Genomic DNA, 22,301 nt, shown 5'->3' with positions numbered 1-22,301 from the left:
ATTCACGAAGAGTGGGGAGCTTAGAGATAATAAAGTCACACAACCCACGCACCCCCAGTCATCAGACCTAATTGCTGAGTCCGCCAGGTTAGGTGTGGAAAGGTCCCAGCTCTGAAGTCAGACAGATCTGGCATGAACGCAGCCCTTCTCTGCTCCTTACTGGCTGGGGTCACTCCCTCACCTGCAGCTCATCACCCTTCAAATGAGCACGATGCCTGCCTAAGTGCAGTGTTGATGATGCACGAAGAACCCCTGAAATGTAACTGGTCCAACACAGGATCGGTGCGTGGCGCTGGCAGGGAGCAAGGGGCTCACACTCTTACCCCCAGATTCCAGGCAGTCCCAGTGGCCAGAAATGCCCGGGACAGCCTGACATCATCTTGTAGGTTTTCTTTAAAATGTGAGTGTTCAGGCCAGATGGACCAGATCATAACTTCTTCTTGTCATTAAGATGCTAAGGAGAGGAATGGCTGGACACAGGACATAGCTCGGGTGTGACCCAAGTGCAGGTGCACCAAGACATCCCCTCATTTCACCATGTGGACTGTCCTCCGTCCTTCCTCTCCTACCTCACGTGTTTTAGGAAAACTTCCTCAAGATGAACTGCCCGGAGATCCCATTTCCTTAATCCCTTAAGGTCACTACTATGGAGTGTAGGACACAGTTGGCCTCCACTTCGATTATACGGGTCTTTTCTCCAGTTAGATTGCAATTCCTATGAGGATAGTGCTTGTAATATACAGACCCACACATTTCTTACACACACACACACACACACACATACTTATGTACATGCACACATACAACATACATGCACACACATATTCACACATAGATACCTACACATACAGGCTCTCACCGGAGTACGTACACATATGCACACACACAGAGATGAACCCCCCTGTGTATCCACACACATGTATGCATTCATACAGAAATCACACATACATATGTATCCACATATAAGCACACCTACACACATACACACAGTTGTTGTATGTGTTTTCTGAGAACTAGCCAATGATGGGCACCTAGAGGCCCCGGGGAAGTAATTGATTGAGGAAAGGCAACACCTCTTCTCCCCACTCAGTCTCTCTGCGAGCCCATTCACTCGTGCTGGCCGGATCTCGTGATCTGTTTCCGACATATAATCTCCTGCACATGTAATGAGCCCACAGAATCTCAGGCAGGCCTGCTGCCTGGATCTTGCCTCCAAAACTTCCCAACATAGACTTCCTGAATTGTGTTTGGGGAAGGAACTCTTCAGAACAGACCCACCATCCAACACTAAGCATGGCATCATTTGATGGGTTACAACTTCGAGCCTCTACAGATGTCCTTTGCCACCATCCTTTTCTTACAGAGCGTTCATGGATTGGACCCAGATCTTGTAATGGTCTTAGGTCAGGCAGGTGGGTCGTAGACCAGTAGCCCTCCAATGTGGAGAATATATATATATATATATATATATATATATATATATATATAGACACACACACACACACACACACAATCAGAATCACCTGTACCATTCTGTAAACAGAGTGCTGGCCCCAACCCCCAGATTCTGATTCAGTAGGTCTGATGCTGGGCCTGAGAATTTGCATTTCTAACAAGTACGAGTATGATGGGGACCCAGGACCACACTTTGGAAGCCACTGGTGTAAACTCAGAAATAGGATGCTGCCTCCAGTCACCCCTCCCCTTTGCTCTGTCAGTTGTAGTGCTCTGGTTTGCGAACTTGTGCATATAAGCATCATGGGCAGTCCTTATTAAAACCCAGACTCCCGGCCCCCACCCCCAAATACTTTGATTTAGTAGATTTGGGTGGCACCAGGATCTGAACTTCTAGCAAACTCCCAGATCTCATGGATGCTGCTGGGTCAAGGTCCAGACTCTGAGGTCATTGATGGATTAGAATCACCTGACTCCCGATCACCTAGGTCAGCAAGGGCCTGGGACCAGGTAGTTTTATTTATTTTTTATTTTTTATTTTTTTCCATTGTGCATTTTTTTTAATCTGATATGCTTTTATTTTGTTTATAATTTTTTAAAATTAACATATAATGTATTATTAACCCCAGGGGTACAGGTGTGTGAATCGCCAGGTTTATACACTTCACAGCACTCACCATAGCACATGAGAACAGGTATTAAAGCTCCTGGGGGGATTCCACTGTGCAGCCCGGGTCAAAAGCAACTATGGGATTGTGTGTCCTGGACGCCAAGCTCCAATCTGTCTCCAATCAGGGTGACTTCGAGAGGCTGCCGAGTCCCCACCAACCTCAGTCCCCAATGGGTTTTGCTAGGGGGCAGCTGGGCTGACATGGGCGCAGTGAGAAGCACAGGGCGCTTGGAGGCGGGAGGGGTATGCTTAGGAGGCAGAGAGAATCCTCAGAAGTGATGTTTGCCTCTGTCTCAGGGTTGTCGGGTCCCCGCTCTGCACCCCAAAGGAGACTACATTACAAAAAAATAAAACCACTAAACAGGAAACATCTGGCCCAGGAGGCTGAGCAGACAAGCAAGGTTTCGAATTGGCCCCGGAAACCTGCTGGGCACCGAGCCTGGGGCCTAGAAACGAAGACACGAGAGCAGCGGGGTCGGCGGCTGCACCTCTGCTCACACCGGGCCTCTTAGGCCGGGGTCTTCCTGGCCCGGTGGCAGGGGTCGGAGGGCGCGTGGTGAGAAGCTGCAGCGGTGCTGTGAGAGCAGGTACGGATCCTCTGTGGGGATGGCAAGCGCGAGGGGTGGGGAGGCGGGGGCGGCAGCAGGTGCTGCTGCAGGTGGACAGACGGGCGGGCAGGTGGTAGGGTAGAAAAGGCGCTCCATTGGCCAGATAGGTGTTGGACGGGAGAGCTGAAGACCGAGAAAAGCAGAACACAGAGAAACGTGCGAGAGCAGGTGCGGGAAGGCCAGGCAGTGTCATAACAGGAAGAGGGCGGACAACAGGCGGATTTCAGTGGTGGCATGAGGCTCCTCCCCTCTGTGAACTGCCTAGTGGGGCCAGGAAGGGACAGGGACAGGGACGGGGTAGTGCTCACTCCTTGCCCCGCACTCGCTTCTTGCGGAGTCAGTGTGAGTGGGGAGGACCCACCAGAACGTTGCAAAGTGTCACGTCTAGTGTGGCCTGAGCAGATGCGGCAAGGAGCTTCGTGGGGGTGGGAGGTAAGCTGATCGGGCAGCGGAGCATTCAGAATCCTGGTAGCCAGCCCCGCTCCCTGAGAATCCTGGGGTGGGGGGACAGGCAGGAGTCGTTTTCACAGCCCCCCAAAGGATGCAGCCAAGGATGGATGTCCCCGCAGTGGAACCAGCGGACCAGAGCCCTTGAAGCTAATAAGAAGGAGGGAACTACAGCAGAAGTTGCTGTAAGGAGGTATTAGGTGGGAAACACCCCCAGGCAACATTATTTTGTCAAAGGAGGGTGTCCCGGTCCCCAGGGTCAGAGCTGGTCTGTTTCCATGCAATTCTTAACCTCTGGAGCTGGGCAAATTTCAGCTGTGCTCCCAGCCCCACAAAAGAGCTGTGAGACCATATTTGGCCCATCCAGTTGCTGAACAGAGAGAGATACTGGCAGAACCCCCGCAGAGAACACAGGACCCACGACTGAGGTGAGGACTTGGGGGGCAGGAAGGGGAGCCTGGGGCCGGGCCCGGAGGACATAGCACCATTCCTGGCCACCAGCTTACCATTCTCCTGTGTCCCCACCTTGGCTCCTTGGCGTCAGCCCCAGGACCTCAACAGGAAGAGACTGAGCCCCTTGTGGAGAGGGGCAGGGGTCCCCAGCTCCTGGCCCCTCCCCCATCCCCCGCAGTGAGAGAGTGACAGGCACAGGCAGTTACACTAGAGTAGATCCCCTAGCATGTCCAGAAAAGCGCCGTGCTCCCACCTCCACTGTCTTCTGTCCTCCAGTTCTACCTCCTTCCCTCTCCTCCACAGGCCATCCCAGCCCTGACAGGCAAGCTATTTGCAAGTTAAGTGCTGTACCGTCTGTCCTGTTTCCAGCCTCGCAGGACCCGTGCGCTTACACAGGCCTCACATTTGGTTTAATGCTCTTCAGTCACCATCTCAAAATTCTTAATAACGTTTGCATGGGACCCTGTGAATTATGTGGCTGGCTCTGCGCCTGGCTGTCACAGGAGACTTGAGATCTTTCTCCAGGGGGGGACAGCATCATAGCTCCCCCTCTGCTCTTCAAACCCCTCTGTCACCTGGGACAGCATGAGAGAGCAACAGGACCTCACCAAGAGAGGGGCACATACACAAAGGAGAGAGGGGGCACCTGCCTGTGCACTGGGCTCCACGGTGCAGGGACTGGAACAAGCCAGGAAGACACCCAGGGATGTGAATCTGGCTTGAATCTCTTAGAAGCCTCCACATTCTTTAGGCAAAACCTAGTTTTAAGATAAAATGTGATATTGACTGTACAACTCAGCACTTAATTTTATGTTGTCTGGTGTTGCTAGTTTCACCTGGGTGGCTCTTACTTCCAAAACGAGATGGCAAATTTTGAGACCAGGGACCTCAGCTCATGATTATGTGAACACAGCCCAGGCGTGGGCTCAAGCGTGGCTGGGCACAGGATTCCCTTGCGGCTTGATTCAGTTGTTTGGGCTCCTAGGACTGTTATCTGAAGGAACGAAGGCGCGGGGAGAGCTTCCAGGGAGAGAGGGAAACCATGTCCAAGTGTCCAGGGTGAGGGCTGGGTGTCTGTCTGACTCTGCGTCAGGCTCTCTCCGCCAAACTTGATGTCCTCATCTACGAAATGGGAGTAAAAGCAGCAGCTGCCTCCTCGGTTTGTCGGGAGGACCAGAGGAGCCCCACGGTGCTGCCTCATGCATTTGAACGTGGCCCCTGATCACCTGAAGCTCTTGTTACCATGCGGGCTCTGTGTCAGTAGGTGCCCGTGGGGTCTGAGCAGCTGCGATGTGCAAGTCCCCCAGGGCTTCCGGTGGTGCTTCTGGTGTCCCTGCGGAACTCTTCTGGAGACACGGTGCCCCATGCGCAGCGTCTGCAAATGCAGATTCTCACGTGCCACCCGGACCTGTGGACTCAGACACTCTGGGTGGGTGGGGACGAGTGATCTATGTGAACAAGCCTTCCAGATGCTTCTGACGCAGGTGGGTCTGAGACCTGCTCAGCTCAGCCCCGTACTTTCTCTTCCATCCCACGAGTAGGGACATTCAGGACCTGTTAGGTGCCTAACACTGTGCTAAGTGATGTGGTTGGAGAACAGATCCTTAGAATTTGGGGGTGGGGGGGGGCACCAGCTGCTGTGTATATAATGGAGGGAGGGGAGATGGAGGGGGGAGGGCTTATGGAAAATGCAGATTTCAGATTTCCTACCACAGGAGATTTTTTTCATCCCCAAGAGATTTTGACTTCTAAGTCTAGATTTTTCAAAAGGAGCCCCAGCTTTTTCTGACCCTTATACAGGGTAATCCAGGACCACACTCTGACAAAGAGACACCACAAAAACTCATGGGAAGATAACCAGCTGCCCAGCTGTGTGCTCCAAAGAGTTTTTGGAAGGGGAAGAGCTTGCTGCCAGCTGTCGATCCATGCAGACTAGCTCAGATGCGGATCCGAAGCCACGTCGGCGAGTAGGACCGGCCGGGACAGACTCAGCCCGAAGCCCAGCCCTTTCGGCGACAGCCCAGTAACATCTCGCCAGCTCCACACGGTTGAACGTCTCATTCCCATTTCACAGGTCAAAAGCCCAGGGATCTAGTAAGCTGAGCGGCATCCTCGCAGATACCCTGCGGGTGGAGCTCACAGCCAGAACGCACACCCAAACCCCCCCGGGCGGCCCTCGGAGCCTCCTGAGCAGGGGTGGGGCTCGAGGGCCGTGGTCGTTCGCTCATTCGCTGATGTTGCTTTGCTTGGGCGGGCCAGGCGGAGCAGGAACCAATGAGAGCGACCCGCCCGGCGGGGGGTCTCAGGCCGAGGAAATTGAACAAAGGAGGCTCCGGGCTTTGACCACCGTGAAGCGGTGGGAGACCCGCCGGGGGCGCGGGCAATCGTGACAATGGAAGGAAGCCACAGTGGTGTAAACAGAGCTTCGGACGGACGTGCAGGCCAGAGGTCTCGGTCCCTGTCCCTTTTCTTTCTAACTGTGACCCTGAGCCAGGTATTTCCTGTCCTTGAGCCTGTGTTCTCCCCAGTAAAACAGAGATGATAATCCCTGGCTTGCCTGCCTCAGGGGTTGCTGTGAAGGTCACCCAGGTTTACGTGTTCTGGAAACTGTAAGGTGGGGTACCCTTGATACCTTCAATGTACTGGGCGTGTTAATAGGCTGAGTCCAAGGAGAACAGTTTCCCTGTATTTACTCCAGAAATATATTTGCAAAAACTGTATGTCCTTAGCACCATTTCCGCTCAGGCAGCTAACAACTCTTCTTTTAGAGTGAAGACTCAACTTAAAAATGAAGATTTCTTCTCATACACAATTTTTGCAATTCCCCCACCCCGCCTACCCCGGTCTCTTATGGAGGAAGGAATCTATAGACATTTTTCTATGAACACCTGTACAGAGAGAACATTCCCAAACTCTACAGTTCACCCACTTGAAGGAAACAGTGCCAGACAATTGGCAAACATCACCACCATCAATTTGAGAACATTGGCGTTGTACCCTAAAGAAACGTTGCACCCATTAGCAATCACTCTGCATTTCCCCCAACCCCTCCAGCCCTAGGTAAACATTCACCTACGTCTAATATTAATATTAAACAGTAGGATTTTTTGGAAGTGTGGTGATGAACCACATGCATCAGAATCACCTGGATGGGGGTTAAAAATGCAGATTACCGGGGCCCCTTCCGACCTCTGGGTAAGAAACTCTGCCTCTGAAGTCCAGAAGCTGCACTCCCAGCCCTGGGGTGAATCTTGGGCACACCAAAGCCTCCTGAGAATCACGGCTTGTCCTTGGATTGAAGGACAGAGCCAAGCTGTGTGTGGGGAGATAGGGGCAGAGGCTGACAGGTACTTGGGACCGAGATGGCTCTTCCTGTCCCTTTTTCCTTTCTCGTTCCTATCTTCACTGCCCATCTCCGTGCCCTTCAACATGTAGACATCTCCGGAATGGGATCACAGAACTTAAGCTCGCCCTGCTCCCTGGCCTGTGATACCTTCATGTTGTCACCAGAGGGCGCCAGAACATCTCCAAAGCCAAGCCGATCTCCCCTTCCTTGGCAGGCTCTCCACTGAGGGCAGTTTCCCAATCTCAGGCCTGTCTCCCCCCACCCTCACCCAGCCAGGGCCCCTCACAGATTCTCAGAAAGATGTTGAGGGATCAGGGTTGCTAAAAAGCAAAAAGCACTTATTACGTGTGAGCCCTGGGAAGTTTGTCTAATGCCCCTGAGCCCAAGCTTCTCACCCCAACAAGGAAAAATATGAACTTTTATTGTCCTGCTTTTAATAATTAAAGGGGACCATAGCGGTAATGCTCCTGTTATTCTACCAGAGACGGTGATTTGCACTGCTAGGAAACCAGAGAGCTTGAATGGCAATATATGTATTTAAGTTTCGTGTGCATCAGAAGAATTAACTTCATAGAGCCGCACAAGGAACAGGTGTGGCCTGTCCTCTCCCGGCCCATGTGAGCGCCCGGACTTGATGTTCGGGTCCACACACCCCCCTTCAGAGGCCCTGGTGAGCTAGGACTCCTCCGAAGGATGGATGCAGGAGCTTTACCTCAGAATTAGGTACACTGTGATTGTGTTTTACAAAAACTGTTACTTGTAAAACCAAGGTTAAGTTGTTGTAGATGTGTAAGTGACCACAAAAAGGAACTCTATAAAATGTGGGTGAACGTATGTATTTTATTATTATTTGTAGTTAATCTCATTATGAACAAATCTAAGTTCAGCTTTGACGGCACTGGTGGGCAGTGAGGATGGGGACGAGAAAGGAAGGGGCAGGAACAGCCCTCTTGGTCCGAGGCACCTGTCAGCCTCTGTCCCCATCTCTCCAGACAGTCAAGACAAAGGGCTTCACGGGCCGTGGAGGGAAACTTTACTTTTTTTTTTTTTTTATAAAATTCTTTTTTTTTTCCAAGACTTCCATTCATTCATTTGACAGACAGAGATCACAAGTAAGCAGAGAGAGAGAGGAGGAAGCAGGCTCCCTGCTGAGCAGAGAGCCTGATGCGGGGCTCGATCTCAGGACTCTGGGATCATGACCTGAGCTGAAGGCAGAGGCTTCAACCCACTGAGCCACCCAGGCGCCCCGGAAACTTTACTTCTGTAGCTGCACATACACACTCCCTAAATTCTCTCACATTAGGAAGCCTTCTGAGCTTCAGACACAACGTGGCTTATTTTGCTCTGTCTCTGGTCATCCTACTGTTATCATCTTTTCCTTCCCTGTTCCACCAGAAACACTCCCGTTCGGTCTTCGACACCCAGTCCGAACGCCAGTAGCATCTGTTGTGGAGTTCTTTGATTCTTAAGGCAAAGCTAAGTATCCTTCCTCAACAGTTCGATAGTGCTCTGTGCACACCTCAACTCCAACATTTTCGATTCATCTTATACCAGGCTGATGGAGTCTCCTTGCCCCCCAGAGAGGTGGCCTTAAAATTGACCCCTCCAAGGATCTTGGGCTCTGATCCAATGCCCTCCTGCCAAACCAGCAGTCACTCCACTCCAGGCTGCAATGCCTACTGTGAGCTTGAGTGGCAAAGCTCTGGCAGCCTATAATAAATCCATTTTTTAACATATATCCAGAAAAGTGAAAAATCACAAGTGAGTACATCATGAATGAATGTCCAATAAATGAACCTACTGGTGTGATCAAGAAACAGAATATTAGCAACATCCAGAAGACCCTCAATGACTGTATCTAAAAATGTATTTCTAACTACTTAAATTTATCATTTTAAAAGTGAGCTATCCAGTTCCAAACATGTGAGTAGTTGCTAGCTTTTCAAAGACATCTGTAGAAGGTACAGAAGATAAATGCCCCTCAGGAAGCCACTCCAAGGATCTGGAGACATTGTGTTCCTTTCCAGAGCAAGCATGGGGTGCTCAGCTAACCTGAACCCCACAGTAGGCACTCCTGAGCCTTCGAGATGAGCCAGGATCCCGGGAGGCTGGTTCACCATCCATTGGAGTGAAACCCACTAGTGACGTTTGAAGAACAAGGTCACACCAACGATAAAGACATTCCAGGTATAGGTTCATGGGAGTGGGAAGTGGCTCTCTGCCAACTCTATACTGGTCTCTGCTAGGGACTTCCCATATACTACCCCAGTAATACCATTAAGAGGCCTAGGCCTGTCCGCATCTGAAAGAAGAGGGAGCTGAAGAGAACAGGACTTGTAACACATCTTCAACTTACCATGCCTCGAAGCCCCAGAACCGCAAATTCAATCCGTCTGAAAAGTACTGGCTCTGTGATTGACCTGTCGCTTCGGCCCCCAACATCACAGAGGTGTTTGGGACAGCTCCCCGACCTGTTGACCTGACATGCTTACAGGAAAAGCACAGGCCCAGCCGCCCACGAGAGGCAGTGGGATAACATGTCTGTGTGGCTGTGCTGTATGTGCACAGATTCCAGAACATTCCTCTGATGTCGAGAGGTCCCTGTATTCTAGGAAGGAGTACTGGATGGCGGGTTGCCCACCACCCCCTCAGGCTGACCCCCAAGGCTCTTCTGTGGGGCCTCTCCACCTGCCCGGTGGCTGGATGCCCTCGCTCATGGCAGCGACAGTGTCAAAGGCATCACGTGCCCTCTAGGGGGGACAGCCTGACTGGTGCCTGGCTCTGCCCCTCACCAGCCCTGAGCAGCTCACCTCACCATCCCTCTGTTTCTTTAGCTTTTAGTCTTCCGATGAAGGGCTCTGCTCCCTCCTCCTCCTCCTGCTGTCACTGCCCCTGCTGTCTCAGAAGAAAACCCAGGCGCTCACCTTCCCCATCACTCCTGGGCTAATAGTCCCCACATTCTACCTCTCCAGCCCTAAACTCCTGCCCAGACCAGAGTATTGCGTGTCCTATGGCCTGCTGGGTGTTTCCACCTGCCCGTCTAGACACCTCAAACTCCATGTCACACAATGGCCTTAACTGCCTTTCCTCTACCTCATTCTGTCACTTCAAAGCTGTTATTAGAGAGGAACAGTCTTTTTTTTTTTTTTTTAAGATTTTATTTATTTATTTGACAGACAGAGATCACAAGTAGGCAGAGAGGCAGGCAGAGAGAGAGGGGAGAAAGCAGGCTCCCTGCTGAGCAGAGAGCCCGATGTGCGGCTTGATCCCAGGACCCTGGGATCATGACCTGAGCTGAAGGCAGAGGCTTTAACCCACTGAGCCACCCAGGTGCCCCTAAAGAGGAATAGTCTTACATCAAAGTGCATGCATCAGACATACATACACAGCTCGATGAATGTTCACCAACACAGCCCAGTAACCAGCGCCCAGATCAAGACCCAGATCACTCTCAGCACCCCAGAAGTCTTCCTCGGGCCCCCTTCCAGCCGGGGTTGACCTGCACACTGCTCTGAAGTTAGCCTGGTCTTTGACCCTCGTGAATGTGGGATGAATGATACGACGTGCGCTCCTCTGGACGCGGCTTCTTTGGCTCAACGTTGCGAGATGCTTCGTGCCACTGCCTGGAGCTGTAGGGCACCCATTCTTGTGCTGTGCAGACAAGTCATTATTTGTCCACTGTACTGCTGGTGAGCAACTGGGTTGCTCCCCCTTTGGAGCTGTTATGAGTCTTGCCAAGTTGAACTTGGTGGCGTGTGTCTTGTGGCGTGAAGGACGCATGTATTTCGTCTGTGCATCTTTCCGGGAAGAATTGCTGGGCTCTAGGGTGTGAAGTTACTCGCTCTGGGAGAGTGCCAGGCAGTTCTCTAAAGTGGCTCTAGGTCCCTCTTTCCCAGTAGTGGACGGGAGTTCCGGTGGCTCCACTCCCTCACCAACACTTAACGCCATTTTTTATTCACTCACCCTTCTCCGTGCCTATCCTCACCCCTTTCTCCTCTCAAACTTTCTCGTATGTTCAGCCCTCTCCGTTTGGCCCTGCCTGCTACAGGCACTGTGGTCTGCTGCCGGCCTCCCTAGCGCCGGCCTTCAGGCTCCGTGAACCACTCCCAGCAAATCTCCCCAAATGCTGCTTTAATCATCACACTGCTCCATCTGCAGAACCTTCCGTCGCTCCTGCCCTCCTCTTACTTGAAAGCTACATCTGTTCATCCGTCTGGCTTGTGACACCACCTGCAAACACGGTCAATGATCAGGCAGACCCCCATCTTTCCCTCAGGCCTCAATGTTGTCTTCATAAAGGCCCCCGCCGAGGGGTGACTTCCACTTCAGTCCCTCTCCCTGTAAGTCTGGGACATCAGTTGGTCTGGCAGGAAAACAGTCTTCTTTGTTAGCGGTATTGTAAGAAACCCCCAAGCAAAAGGGGGTTTGTGCTGGCAAAGCCTTAGAGAACCTGTTCCAACACCCCATTTCCAGAGAAGCTCCAAGTTACAAAGAATTTTTTTTTTTTAATCCTAATAACCTGGCAGGCGTTTCTGAGACCTTCTTAAAGGGACAACTATCACTTCTCATTTGCTGGTAGCTTTCATTTGATCTGAAAGCAGGCAGAGCTTGGGATATGAGCTGGATGGGGAGAAGAGGGGCAACAGATAGAAATTCCTAATCAGGGGGTGCCTGGGTGGCTAAGTAGGTTAAGGCCTCTGCTCTTGGCTCAGGTCGTGGTCCCAGGGTCCTGGGATAGAGCCCCACATCTGGCTCTCTGCTCAGCAGGGAGCCAGCTTCCTCCTCCTCTCTCTCTCTCTCTCTCTCTCTGGTCTACTGGGAAAGAGGGACCTAGAGCCACTTTAGAGAACTGCCTGCCTCTCTGCCTATTTGTGATCTCTATCAAATAAATAAATAAAATCTTAAAAAAAAAAAAAAAAGGAAATCCCAAGTCAGCTCTGCTTTTAAAACCACTTCTCAGCAAGAGAAACAACCTCACGGGGGACAGTTCTCAAGCAGACACACATTTAAGGAGGCTTCCGATGGATAGAAGCTTTTGAAACCTCCTATCATTACAGAGAACCGTAGATAAATGCAGAGGAAACAGGAAGCAGGCAGATTTTTCTCCTACATTTTAAAACTCCTCCCACATTTTAAAAAGGCAAATCCAACTGTGTGTTTTTGTTTGTTTACAGTTTCTTGTAGTTATACTTGTATTCTTTGCACAAGGGATTCCTAATATACACTAGTTCGAATTGTCCATATTAGAGCTTAGAGCATAATTTTGCTATTTTAAATGGCCAGAGAGGTTCATAAGCCCATCTTTTCTTTGATAATGTAGTATTTTTCTCACGTGTACTTCCTCTGATGCAGAGTCCGTGGACATCCTTTGGATATACTAACTCAATGGCTGGTTAGTACAGCCCAGCACAGGGATGCAAAGGTCAGAGGGCATGGCTAGCCCCGATGCCTTGTGTGAGCATGAGGGAGTTCTGCCTTCCTTGTGCATCCAAGTGGGAGCTGACCTCACGGGCTGTGACCCACAGCACACCCCATGGCACTGTGAGGCTTCTCGCGGCCCACAAATGTGCCACGTTCCTCATGGAGGACGCTCAGCTTTCTTCCTGAAAGGCTGCTCTGTCTTTTCTTTTAAAGATTTTATTTATCTATTTGACAGACAGAGATCACAAGTAGACAAAGAGGAAGAGGCAGGCAGATAGAGGAAGGGAAGCAGGCTATGCGGGGCTCGATCCGAGGACCCTAGGACCATGACCTGAGCTGAAAGCAGAGGCCTTAACCCACTGAGCGACCCAGGCACCCCTGCTCTGTCTTTTCTTACCTTCACAAAAGTGCTACTCTGAAGTCAGGGGCCTTACAAGGTCTTCTGTATCTTCAGTGACGTTCCCTCTGCCTGCTCCTGATACCGCCGGTAGTATCCAGACTCTTCTAGCCCCAAACTGTGTCTGCTTACAACTTAGCAGCTCACTGCACACCATCTTGGGTGATGTAAGAGAGCCCTGAAATCTGCCGGTTCTTGGTTAAACCTGACAGGCGTCCTGTCCCTCCCCGGACGACCGCATGATGGGTTCCTTGTGGGCCAGTGATTTTACACATCCTTTCTGTGCTGAGGAAAGAGCGCCTTTCTGCCCGTAGCAGGACCTGTGATCACATACAGCCTAGACTCTGACACTAATGTTCCCATGTGTCTTACGGCTGCACCAGATCCGAGAACCCTCTTGATTTTGTGCCACCCACTAGGGTCCGGAGCACTTACACTCCTCCACACTGAGGCGGGGAGCTGGGGGTGAGTGAATGGCCGGCAGCTGACCGCCCCAGAGCATGGCTGAGAGCCCGGGAGATGATGCCGAGTCTCCGGTCAGCAGGAAGGGGTCATGAGTTTACAGCCTAAGGTCTGGGGTGTAGAGAGGGGAGGAGTCGGCCCTACCCCCACCCCCCAGCCCCAGTGTTTGAAAAGCCCAGGCCTCCCAGGTTTGGGCTGAGCCGGGTTGAGAGCTAGGGTGGGCGTGTCCAGTATCCACTGAGCTGTGCGCTTTTTTTTTTTTTTTTAAAGATTTATTTATTTATTTGACAGACAGAAACCACAAGGAGGCAGAGAGGCAGGCAGAGAGAGAGGGGGAAGCAGGTTCCCTGCTGAGCAGAGAGCCCGATGTGGGGCTTGATCCCAGGACCCTGGGATCATGACCTGAGCCGAAGGCAAAGGCTTTAACCCACTGAGCCATGCAGGTATGCTTCTTCCTGCTCACCCACCCTCAGGAAGACCCCGAACCCCCAGGGACTGGCCAGCCTGCACGCCCGGAGCAGGGCCTCAGCCCTCCCCACGTTTAGGACCATTTTAGAGGCAAGCCAGAGCTCCTGACCCCAAGGCTGGCCTGTAAGCTCGAGTGCTGGCTGCTTGGAGACTGTGATTGATTGACCTGGGACAGGAGCAGACGAACAAGGGCCGACCCTGTGTGTCCAGATGCAGCCCTGCCCTACCCCCGGACCGTGGGTCCCAGTCACAGTGCTGCGCCCTGCTCTGAGGGCTGTATTTGGTGGGAATCCAGCCCCCAGCCCCCTCACACCAAAGACTCACACACGTACCGTGCGAGAACTCACCCGAAGCCTCCCAGTCCCCATAGTAACGGAGCCTTTCCCCATTTATCTAACCAAGTGCTCCGTGAAGAGCTACTGAGGATCCCCGTGAGCCAGACACTGAACCTGGACCTGGGGCTACAGCAGCAAACAAGCTCTGCGCAGGCCGTGCCCCCTGCTCCGCAGCTCACAGTCCCGGGGGCAGACTCAGTGAAACCAGTGCTCACTCCCTATGTAATGACAAACAGTGCTCAAGGCGTGAGCGAGCAGAGAAGCACACTCAGGGACGTGGGCCAACGCTTGCAGTCAGGGCCTACAGACTTGCCTTCTGGCAAAAACGGGCTTCACGGGGGGGACGGTTTAGCCGCCCAGCCCCAGGGTAGGAGGGACAGCAGAAGGGAAGGCAGATGTAGCTTGTGACGTGCAGTCAGCCGTCCACTGTATTCTACAAAGCACAGTCCAACACAGGTGCTTTTGCCTTTTAGCCAAAGGACCTATATGGCAAGGTGGGGTGAGGGGTTTACTGCAGGGGCCTCATGGATAAAAAGGCCAAGGAACCCCAGAGGGAGAACCAAGTGCAGGGAACCCCCAAGGAAGAGGCTCAGGGAAGATCCCAAGCCCCAGGGAGTAAGTAGGGTGTACACCTGCATCATGGGGGCGTTTGTCCTGTGGGCAGGCAGAATGCAGAGGCTTCTGGTGGGACCCCAGGTGCCACTGTGGGGTTCCAGCCCCTGTGCGTGCAAACACCTCCTTCTCGTGACCAGGGATCCTCTGTCGTGGTGACTGAGGGCTGGAGGGCATTCGGCAAGCCTATGTGATGTCATCAGCTCCAGGCACAGGGTGGGACCGGCGGCGGGAGTCTAATGGGATGATGAGGCTTCCTTCCTCCGGCTGGTCCAGCATGTGACAGCACGCCCCAGGCCGCCAGCTGGAATGCCCCAATGACTCACTTGGGCTCTCCATGGAGTCTCCAACCAACACATTGGAATTTGTAGACTGTTGCTGCTCCGGGGCTTGGAATCCATCCCTTCTTACCCAGCACAGGGATGCTAGGGAGGATGCTGCCAAAACTTTACTATGCAGGCAAGTTTCCCAGGGGTCGGGTTAAAACGCAGATTTGGATTCCCGAAGTCCGAGCGGGCTTCATTTCCAAAAAGCTCCCACGGATGTCAAGGTCACTGGTTTGCGGACACCTTAAAGACCTGAGAACACACACAAGAGTGAATGGAATGAAACCCTCCCCTATCCTTCCTAAGTGTGCAGGGTCAGCTTTGCAACCCATTCCCCACTGGGCAAGCGTCAGCTGAGCTGTAGAACCGAGGTGAAGATTGGCAGAAAGAAGGAAGCTGGATGTAGGGACTAATGACAAAGATCACCTTTGTCTGAAAGCCTATCACGGGCTGTGATGTCTGATCTTTGGATTTGGCAAGGGAGGTGTTATTAATCTCCATTCACTTCCTAATGGACCTAGGGTTTGGGAAGGCATCTTCTCCAGGCAGAGATCGCTGCTGGACTTTGAATCCTTGTCAAAATCCAGCTGATCTCACTAGGACACACATCCTTGTTTTGGAGGGTAAGGAAGTAGAATTAGATTTAGCCCAGTGGTTTTCAACCTCGCCGGCATGTTAGAATCAGCAAGAGGAAAGGCGGCCGGTTAGCTCAGTTGGTTAGAGCGTGGTGCTGATAGAATCAGCGAGAGGAGTTTTATTTTCTTTTAAAGATTTTATTTATTTATTTGAGAGAGAGAGAGAGAGCATGTGAAGGGGGAGGGTCAAAGGGAAAGGAGACTCCCTGCCGAGCAGGGAGCCCAAAGCGGGACTCAAAGATCCCAGGACTCCAGGATCATGACCTGAGCTGAAGGCAGTTGCTTAACTAACTGAGTGCCCAGCAAGAGTTTTAAAGCTCTCACACCCCAAGCCAATTACCTCAGACTCTCCACTATCAGTATTTTGTAAACCGCCCTCCCCCCCAACCCCCGCCCAGTAATTCCAACATGCAGTCAAGACTGGGAGTCCCAGAGTCAGGCCAGCTCCCCTCCTAATGGACTGGGGCGATTGAGTAGCTGATGGATGCAGTCTAATGTGTCTAATCTCATCACAATGAGTATCTCGCAGTTCCTGCTCCAGGACTCCATCCAAGAAACCAGCTAAACAAAAATCTGTGTAGTCAGGTGAAGCAGGATAGGACAGGGCATGGGATGGAGGTGTTTGCCAGAGAAAATATGTAAGAAAAGAGCAGAAAATGTCAGGCACTGCTAGAGGCACCACACATTTAGGAGCTGAGGGGAAGATTTAGAAAGAAAAAAACGTATGACACTGAAGTCCTTAAAATGAGAACATCTTGTTCAACTCTGAGTCAGCCCAGCATATGTTAGATGATGGATAGAGGAGTGAATGGACGGATCAAGGAAGATGGGGTGGGTCCCCTGGACAAGGAAATCTGGAAGGCAAGTTGAACAGAAAAATAAGACTCACGCTGGGGTTGAGGGTAGAGACAATGATAGGAGAAAGGAGTATAAAACTACCAGCTCTGAACAGAGTGGTCCATGAGGAAACCATGTTTGGGGACTTTGTTTTTAGAATTGGGGTTATTTTTTTTTAAGATTTTGTTTATTGATTGATTTGAGAGAAAGAGAAAAGGAAAACACAGAGGGAAAGCGAGAAGCAGGCTCCCAGCTAAGCAGAGAGCCCAATATGGGGCTCGATCCCAGGACTCTGAGATCGTGACCTGAGCCAAAGGCAGATGCTTAACCCACTGAGCCACCCAGGTGCCCTGGGGTTATTTTTTATAACAGGACAGAACACCCCAAATGGAAAAATAGATGGAACAATCTGTTTGAAGCAAAGAAAAAGCTTGAACTGCTTCTAAACACACGGTGCATCCTGTCTTGCCACAATCAAGATGAAAGACTCGGGCTGCCCACCAGCCCTGCCAAAAGAAACCGCAGAGTCTCAACCAAGCAAAGCTCTGGGTCCTCGGCCGTAAACCTCAGATCCTGCAAAAACATGATGTGGGACAGTGCTAGTCCCCAGGGGGATGTTGTTCCACTCAACATGGGTCAGGGTGTTATCTGAAATTTCTTACTGGATTTTTTTCTCTCACTCAACAGTGTTGAATTCATTCATCATCGGTATCTTGTGTGGGTTTAACGATGAACCCGCAGACCCTCATCTTCGAAGATAACATTGCCTGAGCCATGTCTTAGGTGTTCCGCTGCAAGCAGGAAGGACTTTTCTACAACCATCTACGCTCTCCCGGTCCACTTTGTGACCTTGGCTCACCCTGGGTACAGCTGGCCAGGGCCCAGTCGGTCATGGATTTGGGAGCTAGACAGCGAACCAACCTATTCAGGAATCAGCTCAATGACTTCACTCATATCCACACATCCCAGCCAGCAAAAGCCGCATGATACAATCAAATACTAGTCCTCTAATCAAAGATGCCCCTTGACCCAGGTATTGGGAGAAAATAAACAATCTGACTGAGAGGGGTAAGGACTATAGGTAGACAAAGTGGATAAGGCAACGGAAATCTAACCTTCCCTGTCTATGTTCTACCTCTTCCCATGTTTTAATCCTGAAGAAACAAAACATCAGCAGGACCATTGTTAGCCAGTATGGCCCCTTTCCTCAAGATATTTTAGTGCCATCTGCAAGAGTTTTGTTGCCATAAACACATAAATGTCTAGGATGCTAAGGTATCACTTTAGGCATAGTGCATTTGTGCAGTGCACAACCTGCACATCCTTAAGCACTGGCTGTGGAGACCAGAGACCTACATGATGGACCTTCACCTGGCCTGAGTTTAACTTAAAAAAATGGAAAGAAGGGGGGCACCTGGGTGGCACAGTCTGTTAAGCAACTGACTCGGTTTCGGCACAGGTCATGATCTCAGGTTCATGAGACTGAGTACCCTCCCCACAACACACACACACTCAGGCTCTGCCCTGAGTGCCAAATCTGCTTCAGATTCTTTCTTCATCTCCCTCTGCTCTTCGCTCTGCTTGTGCATGCACTCTTGCTCTAAAATAAAGAAACAAATATTTTAAAAAAATAATTTATTATGTAATGTTAGTCACCATACAGTACATCATTAGTTTTTGATATAGTGTTCCATGATTCATTGTTTGCCTGTAACACCCAGTGCCCCATGCAATACATGCCCTCCTTAATACACATCACAGACCTCACCGGTCTCCTCACCTCTCTCCCCTCTGAAACCCTCAGTTTGTTTCCCAGAGTCCATAGTCACTTGTGGTTCATCTCCCACTCTGATTCCCTCTTTCATTTTTCCCTTCCTTCTCCTAATGTCCTCCAGGCTATTCCTTACGTTCTACAAATAAGGGAAATCATATGATCATTGACTCTCTCTGCTTGACTTATTTCACCAGCATAATCTCCTTCGTCCCATCCATGTTGATGCAAAAGTTGGGTATTCATCCTTTCTGATGGCTGCATAATATTCCATTGTGTATATGAACCACATCTTCATCCATTCATCTGTTGAAGGGCATCTCGGCTCCTTCCATAGTTTGGCTATTATGGACATTGCTGCTGTGAGCATTAGTGTGCATGTGCTCCTTCTTCTCCTTACATCTGTGTCTTTGGGATAAATGTCCAGTAGTGCAATTGCTGGGTCATAGGGTAGCTCTATTAAATAAACAAATAAATTTTTGGGAAAAAAAAAATTGGCAGTAAGGTGATGCATGGAAAGGAGAATCTGATAGAAGTCATAGCTGGGGATGGAGACCCTCTCATTCTTCTGCTGTGTGCAGGAGGAACAGCCAGCTAGTAAATGGAGCTGAATAATTGCATGAGTGCCCTGGAGATCTAGAAATGTAGGCGCCTCACAGGCTCCGGCCACCATCCAGCCCCCGGCTCCCCTGGCAAGGGCAGAGGCACTTTGCTGGGTTCCAGCCGGCTTCTTGGCTCTACATCCAGGGACGGTCTACCGCAAAGGGTGCCCCCAAGAGGCTCTGGGGTCACTGGGAGTTTGGGCTCTCATTGGTGCCTTTTGTCTGACTATTTACCAAACGAAAACGCTGTGGGCTCAGAGCACAGCGCCGAGGGACGTTGTGTCCCGGACTTGCCATCTTGGCTTCTCTCTTTGTGGGGGGTCAGGAGGAGAGGAAGGAAAGAATGAGAACAAAGTTTCTTCCCCGTGCTCTCTTCCACTTAGAAAACCTCAGCTCAGGATGCAGGAGACAATCAGGGCAGTCCTCGCCTGCACACTTACCGACACCTGCTGAGTGTGGGCGCTCCGTCCGCCTGGATGCACGTTGTGTGTAAAGCTAAGCTGCCCGTAGACAAGCGGAGAGCAAGCAGCCGTCCAAATGAAATGGTGCTGGAAGAATTTCTGAGTCAAATGACACATATTTAGAAACACCTACGAATGCAGTCATAGAAAAAAAAATACTGAAATTCTGACATGACACATCACTTTGTTCTCTTCTTCACCATGACCTTCAACTAGCTCGTATCTCTAGCCTTTCCGGAAAGAGATCTGTTGTGAATAAAGACAACCGTTAAGATCCTGACCTTATTGTCTAGTATCTCCCAGCCCACGTGGGATGGTGCGGCATAAAATATGTTTTTAATAAAAGCCGCTACCAAGCTGTGGGAGAGCCGGGGTGGACGGTCGCCTGTCTAGGGAGGAACAGGGGCCTAAGTTGCTGTCAGTACCCCGAAGTGCGGCCTGGACAGCAGTCTGCTGGGAAAGTGGAGGAACAAAAGCCCAGTGTGAGCATGTGGCCAGAGTGGGTAGAGAGGGGGAGAGAGAACTTTCCCGGGGCCAAGATTCTATGGAGAAACACAGAGGAGGGAAAATTCTGCACATGTTCCGTTGTGATGGAGCCAGATGGAGGGCCGACGAAGTTCAGAGAGCCAGCCCGGGACAGGGGGGCGCTGGGCGCTGGGGGGCACTCTAACAACGTGTGGATGGCCAAGTTGATTAAATTAATCAGTGAATTGATGAAAGGCAAACAAAAGGATCAGACGCTGGAAATATGGAACAGTGCTGAAGGACATCAAAGTACAAACTTTGGTGTTAGACTTTGGACAAGTTATTTAAACTCTGTGAGCCTCAGGTTCCTTATCTGCAAAATGGGGATAATGGCATTTACCCTCCTAGGACTTTTGCAATGGTTGAATGACCAACGGGAATAACTTGGTTTGCACAGTGCTCAGCACATACAGTGAGCCCTCAACCGCTCGTGCCATTCTTATCATGATCATCCCTATTGCTATGACGGATGGTGGCCCATTTGCATAAGGAACTCCTGGAAGCTGATGTGCTTCCTTTCATTCCCATACCAGGCCCTATGTCCTCCTGGGATTCATTTTCTTTCAGGGTGAACTAGGAGCTTACTTTAGGCTTATTTTACCAGGACAAAATGTTGGAGGGAGATTTCCCTGAAGTTCAGAACTGTAATCATGAACCCCAACCTCTAGTCGCCCTCCTAGGTCCCTGACATGCACAGGCTGAGCGGCAGGAAGCAGGAGCAGGGGCTCCCTAGGCCTGGGAACTCTGTGGTTTGGCGGGTGTCCAGTAGGGGGAGCCAGCGAGTCGTGGTTGCCTTGGGGACCTCTGACAAGGGCCATCAGCAATTCCAGGACGGGGGGGGGGGGGGGAGGTCCAGGTGAAAGACCAGAACATCAGCACAGCTCTCTGGGTTGTTTGGTTTTTGCTTTAGTTTTAGTTTTTGTTTTTGTTTTAATTGTGCGCTCCAGGAAGTGCACCTGAGAGTCCCGCCATCACAGAGCAAGCCACAAATACTGAATTTTAAGAAGAATGAGAGAAGAAATGGACTTTTCACTTGAATTTTAGATTCCTCTGCTATGGAATGTTTGCCTCCTGTCCAGTAAAAGGCAGCAGGCTTTGTCCTGGGATCCTCACCTGGAAAGAAGGACATTTTAGGGAAGCATTTATATGTTTGTTTCCTCCTCACTGGGAAAAAGGGCAGGTCGGTTTCCAGAAAATGAACTGCATTACCCCTTGCCCTCACCACCCGCACACCACACCCCTCAGGGCTTTGCTGGATTCTTACGCTGGTGCAGAGGCTGTGTGGAGTCTAAGAGAACGAGAAAATTCCACCCTGGAAGCAGTCCCTTTGCTCTCTGAGTCTACAGTGTAGCAACTTCACCCTCAGTTTTTAGTTTTAAGTGGTACCATGTTGGTCTTTTTTAGTTAGAAATATTCACCAAAGTATTTCAGGGTGAGGGTGGGAGCTAGAACAGGAGGGGAAGAAAAAGACGAACTTGCAGGATTGTCCCTGGGTCCAGACCTTGGAACGCCACAGGAAAATGGCAAAGCTGCTGGCACCAAATCAAGAACAGAGTGGGGCGGGGGGAAGAGGGAGAAGGAGAGGAGAGAAACATCAGCAGAGAGAGACACAGAGAGAGAGACTGAGCGAGGAAGAGAAAGAGACAGACAGACAGATATCAGGTGCAGGACAGGGGACTGGTCCTTGGTAATGCTTTGGCCGGGGCTCCTGAAGTGGGAGGAGAAAGCAGAGGGCATGGATATGCCGAGCGGGGTTCTGAGTATGAAACTGCCAGGTGCCTCCTCCCAGCACTATCTGCTCCCAAGCACCCTCCCTCTTACTAGAGCCTAGCCGCCCTTTATCAGCCAGAGCCTTCTGCCCCCGGGAAGCCAGCCGGCGCGTGAGTACCCTCCTCAGCTCTCTTCATTTCCAACTGTCCCATTACCAGCTTGTCTGCTTACTCCTAACTGTTGCTCCTGCACCCTCTTCTTTTTTTTAATGGAGAAATATGCCACAGATGGTTGCAATTGAGTGGAAGCAGCAAAGTCAGAATCCTGGAAGGCTGGAAAGCAATTTACCAAAGCCGCGGGCTTCTTGCTAAAGCCTGCAAGCCATGTCCTTTGCTCATGATTTCTGAAACAGGGTGCAAGCCCCACCTGAGCTCTGTGTGCAAGAGGGGTTCGAGCAAGGGGTCCACTTTACGTGCCAAATGACTCTGGGTTCACCCAGGCTGGACAGGAGTTTCAAACCGTGTTCGTGAAATAGTTGAGTGAAGTTAGAGACATATCAATATGACTCCAAAAAAAAAAAAAAAAAATAGGGTACAGGGAATGGCCCTTTCCAAATGTGGTTCTGCACCCCTCCCTGAGTGTGGCACTGAAGGGAGCGTGCTTGCTACCCACCGGGACAACCTGGGATCCAGCCCCGGCAGCTTCTTTGCAGCTGCATTTTCTGGTGTGGAATTCAGACCCCAAGGCTTCTGGGAGTGGT

General features: G+C 51.0%; 1 protein-coding gene across 8 annotated transcripts in view; it reads left to right on the top strand.

The window, feature by feature from the left end:
• The first annotated feature begins 2,559 nt into the window (after positions 1 to 2,559).
• SLC14A1 (solute carrier family 14 member 1 (Kidd blood group)) overlaps positions 2,560 to 22,301 on the top strand; it is a 47,146-nt gene continuing 27,404 nt past the window's right edge. For 4 of the 8 annotated variants that reach the window (XM_059139619.1, XM_059139620.1, XM_059139618.1 and 1 more), the window contains exon 1: positions 21,500 to 21,711. The gene's annotated coding sequence lies outside the window, so the exon portion shown is untranslated. The other 4 variants (XM_059139615.1, XM_059139621.1, XM_059139617.1 and 1 more) reach the window with 4 other exon arrangements.

Source organism: Mustela lutreola, chromosome 11 (genome assembly GCF_030435805.1).
Source record: "Mustela lutreola isolate mMusLut2 chromosome 11, mMusLut2.pri, whole genome shotgun sequence".
Classification (NCBI taxonomy): Eukaryota; Metazoa; Chordata; class Mammalia; order Carnivora; family Mustelidae; genus Mustela; species Mustela lutreola.
This window is presented reverse-complemented; position numbering and strand designations above follow the sequence as displayed.